Genomic DNA, 5021 nt, shown 5'->3' with positions numbered 1-5021 from the left:
TCTACAATGCACAGAACCATTACAGCACTAAGACGGGCGTCTTTACGTGCACCATCCCTGGTGTCTATCAGTTCAGCTACCTCTGCTCGTCCCTCGTCAGTGGAGGAAGTGTGGACTTGTGTCTTAACGGCAAAGACGTGCTGCATAGTTTCACGATTTATCAGGGAGGTCGCCACATGTCATCAGGAGACATGGTGCTCTGGCTGAAGACGGGGGACAAAGTGTGGCTGCAGGCCACCAACGGGACCACTGGCATGAGCACCAAGAGCTTCTTCTCAGGACACATGCTGTACGGTGTGTGACACAAACACCTCTAGTACACCAGTGGTCTGTCTGCTTTAGGATCTCTCTGCACTGATCTTTACTTTTAATTAATCAAGTCCTTTCAAATATCTATTATTGATAATATTTTTTTCTTTTGGGCCTTTGGACTAGACTGGGGCACAACATACAACTGTACACATTATGCATAACCATAAACATTTATCTGAAGTATGACATATTTTCAAAAGTTTAAACAAGCAGCTTAATGAACATGAGCTTGCACCACGTTCATGAACCTCTGTTACAGCATAGAGTCTATTAGGGAAATAATTCAGTAGTCAATCTTGATGGTTGTATTTAAGAGTATTATTATGTTTTTATACACTGATGAAATTGAAGCATACCTTGAAAATGCTGTGTGTTGTGCTCGTGTCTGAGAGGCTTGTTTTCACTGTATTTTCTTGTTCTCTTATTTCCTGTTGTATTTTGCATTCAATAAACTGAGCCACAGCATACATTGTGTTTATGTGTTCTTATTTATGTCAATCACAGAAAGAGAGAAGAATCCCCAAAATGTGTTTTATTTCAGTCAAATTGGTCTTATTTAGTGAGGAACACCTGCTGATGGGAGACACCCCTGAGTTGGGCATTAATCATGCGGGTCAGAAACTATTTAAATGAATCATTTTACCCAATAGGGCAAGCTTGGACACTCACTACATCACAGAATACCTTTGTATTTTAATGTACTGATTGCATCCTGAAGATGGAGCCATTGTTCTTTTTATATAAACAAATGATTCATGCAGTGACTGAACATGCTTAATCTGAAAAATAATAACTATAATAATCCAATCAAAGCCACAGTCTTCCTCTTTTTATCTCTTTTGATTAAAGCTTCCTTCTTCTAAACAAAGTAGAGAATTTCAAACAACAACCAGAGACAAAGACTTAAAATATGATATAAACTATGAGGAACTTGGACAGAACTTGATTATGGCGGCCCCCTTTGGACAAAAGTGGTGACAATGGTGAAATAAACTTTGTTTTAGTGTTGTGCGAACAGACTTCAGAGCAGCTTCTTTCCTCAGGCTGTGAAACTCAACTCATCATCAGCACTCAGGTAGAATTAGTCATTAGCACTCACAATTAAACCTGAGTGCTGGCAGCTTATTCTACCTTGATAATTCAGAAGCTGACCTGGTGATAGGCATTAAGAATAACAATAATAGTAACTTGCCAGTGTTGTTGCTAGATCAGATAGCCAACAGTGTTAAATTGAGACTAACCAGCTAAAAGTTCCTAAAAAGTATATATTATTCATAAGATATTGGTTGTGTTTACTCTCTAACAAATTGTTGCCTTTAAAACTGTTTACCTATATTATAGTTATTTAGGGTGGCTGGAGGCTGGAACAAACCCATCATGAACTGAGTATGGGGGAAGAATGGACAAACTAACACACTAACATTTGCATCCGTGGTTAACTTAATGTATATTCTCCAGCCCACCTGCGCTGTGTGTGTTCATGCTGTGACAGGCGCCCAGTACATGCAAACTTTATAGAGCAAGATTCAAGGCTGAGATCTAAACTGACGACCTTTTTAGCTGAGAGGTTACAGCATGAACTAGAGACCAATTTGCCTGTTTGTGCTCTGACCCATGAGTACCATCATTGCTTCCTTTTTTCTTGAATACTCATTGCGCTTGAGTCAAACCACGGCTATCTTCGAACTCGCCCTTTACATGAATGTATGAATGAATGTATCTTGAATAGAAATATAAACAGCCTGCCAAGTACTCAGAACTGCCTCTACGTTAGCTCCTGCTACAGGACCATATTTTGTCATGATGACACACAAACTGCCAATATTCCCAGCCAACGCTGATGCTGCTGGTAAGCAGTGATCATGTGATTTAAATGTCGAGTATGTAGGATTTAGAGGGATATATATTGACAGAAAGAGAATATAATGTTGATAATTATGTTCTCATGTGTATAATCACCTGAAAGTAAGAAGAGTGCTGAGTAAGTAGACATAATGTGTTATTTAGTGAGCATTAGAGGTGCTGGTAGGTGGATTTTTAACTTTCTGACAGAGCCAGGCTAGTTGTTTCCTTAAGGGTGTGAGGCTTTGTCCTCTGCTGGCTGTGGATCCATGTTTAATGGACACATACGAAGGTGCTTTTTGAGCCAATGAGCATAGTTCCCAAAATATGAAACTATTCCTTTAAATGGGGGTAATTTTCCAGTGTGAGCACAACTTGAAATCAGTCACAGCAGGTTTAAATTGGACTGAAACGCACGTGGGAAAGTGTAATTTTAAGGCTTCCACCACACAATACAACGACCCATAGTGAGATTTATGTTTTCTCCCCCAGCTTGTTCTGTTAATGTCTTGGCAAATAAAGAGACATTTAAATCACCGCTGAAAGAAATGATTATCTCATAATCTCATTATCACTGGGTTAACTGTGACGTCTCCCCGTATCTCTGCGGCTGTGGGATGAGTCGACATCCTGGGAGTGAAAAGAAGGAGAACATGTCCACGACTCATCTCTCAATGTAAAGTTTGCTGGGCTGTGTCTTCGTGAAGTGCTCCTCCTCCTGGTTGAGTCTATAGTGCATGTGCAGAGTGCCACGTAGTCCACCAGACCGTGCATGTGTGTGAGTGTGTGTGTGTGTGTGTGTGTGTGTGTGTGTGTGTGTGCGGTGCAAGCTCTAACTCTGCGCTCCAAGAGTAATGGAAACCCAGTATTTATGAAAGAGGAGAAAATATTTGAATTGTCTGTTTCTGTCGTCGAGCGTTGAGCTGAGCTGAACCTGACCTTATTCGAAGAGGCTGCTGTTTGCAAATGGGTGGAGGGGGAAAGCTATGACTGGGAGATTAACAGAAGCAGGGATGTGTTATGGGATAGAAGTTGTGGAGTTTAAGTATAGAGGCATGTGATATAGGAGTTTTGGGAGTAGATTAGAGGAAATGGGCCTCGCCATGATGTGTGTGGTCCTGTTTCACCGTGATGAGATCATAATGAGGACATGAGAGTGAGTAATTAAACGCAAGTGGGAAAAAAAAATGACAGCTTTCTAATCTTGTCAACCTGAAACTCCTGAAACCGGACTTTTCAGCACGTTTTAAGGATTTTTTTTTTCTTCTTTTTTGAGGAAACAGCCACCAAAGTTGCAGAAAAAATTAAATTCTCTTAATGAAATATCTATCTGCTCTGGCTGCTGTAAACGCTTAAATGTAGGCCAAAGTGCCAAATGTCCACCAGATGCTGATTCAGTGATGGCACTGAATAATTGCTGTTGGTTTTACGGTAAATTTAGCATCATGAAAGGATGGAGACCCTTTTTTTTTCTTTCCTCTGTACTCAGTGATGAGTCTCGTGCAGGAGTTGTTTTTTCCTCCTTATCCTGCAACTGCAGACGCTGATTTATTCAAATTCTTCCAGCTCAATCGAGTGCCCCAAAAAAAAAAAAAAAAAAAAAAAATCAGGAACGGGGGTGAATTCCAGCAACGTGGACAAAAGAACTCGGCTAATTCCTTGCAGATGTGTCTGCGATCTGTGTGAGGGGAACACTGTGCTGCCCTCGCTTGAGAGAAAAAGTACTCTGCACACGGGAGAAAGTTCAATGAATTACGAGCAAAAAAACACCAGTGACCCAGTACAGCTGGTTCTGACTGCCTGTCTGGTTTTCCAGAGAAGCGAGAAGAGGCAACACAGGGACACATCGATTTCGCTCTCTGGAGGAACTGTTGGTATGCAGAATCACAGGGGTGTGTGTTAGTCATCCCCGAAACACAAACACAATCATCAGAAAGTGCATCAGCTGTTTTATACTGGAGAACAAATCCATTGTGCTAGAGGGCATCTCTGAAGACAAAACAGGAAACAAAAGGAACAGCCCTGTTTCACCGCCGATGCTGTGATTCAGTTTGGAAAGATTTTTGACTGAGTTGAAAAATCTTTTATTCACTTCTTTTCACTTTGATGTCCGTCAAAAACTGATTATTCCCAAAAAAGACACATCACACATTAGTGAGCATTTGGCATCCTCATCCAGTGTCTGTGTCGAGCATTTCTCCAGTTATCTTTACCTCATGAACAGCTCACACCAGTCTGCAGGGAGACTTCGTTTCCAGGAGCTCATATAACTCCACTTGGCTCCGATTCGCCCTCCCAGCTTACACAAGCTGAAATGTAACCTCACGTGACTGCGAGATGATGTGTGCCCTCCGCCGTCCAAGAACAATACAAACTGGTTTAACTGTAATTTACAGCGTGACTTAATCAGTGTGCTCTACCATTAAATAGAACCCATTCTCAGACTTTAAAGTATTTTTAGTCTGCTTGGGGTTCTTGATCTCCTTTTTTTCGGCTGCTGTTAGGTGCCAAATGGATTTTCACTTGGATCATAAGTGTTGGTGTTGATTTATAGATAAGTTTCATCTGAAGTATTTTTCTCCGTTACATTAAATATTCATAACCTAATATTGCACCAACAAGTTGAAGGCAGCCTGTGGAGTTTTTGACCACTGCAGTTGTGTGTTGGACAGGCTGTCCTCATCAGAAACAACTATATAGACCGACTGTGAAAGCAGTTGATTACGACCCGTATAGAGAGATGAAGTCCCTCCCCGCTCAGTTTGCACCGTGGGACCTTATTCCGGAAAATAAGTGGAGTCAGTGGAGGGAGACAAATACATTCCTAATCCTGTTTGAATTGTGCAATGAGTTACACATATGATATT

General features: G+C 41.2%; 1 protein-coding gene across 1 annotated transcript in view; it reads left to right on the top strand.

Moving 5' to 3' along the window:
• The window catches only part of loxa (lysyl oxidase a), a 33230-nt gene that overhangs the window by 17721 nt on the left and 10488 nt on the right, over nucleotides 1-5021 (top strand). The gene's annotated exons all lie outside the window — the stretch shown is intronic.

Source organism: Acanthopagrus latus, chromosome 12, assembly GCF_904848185.1.
Source record: "Acanthopagrus latus isolate v.2019 chromosome 12, fAcaLat1.1, whole genome shotgun sequence".
Lineage (NCBI taxonomy): Eukaryota > Metazoa > Chordata > Actinopteri > Spariformes > Sparidae > Acanthopagrus > Acanthopagrus latus.
This window is presented reverse-complemented; position numbering and strand designations above follow the sequence as displayed.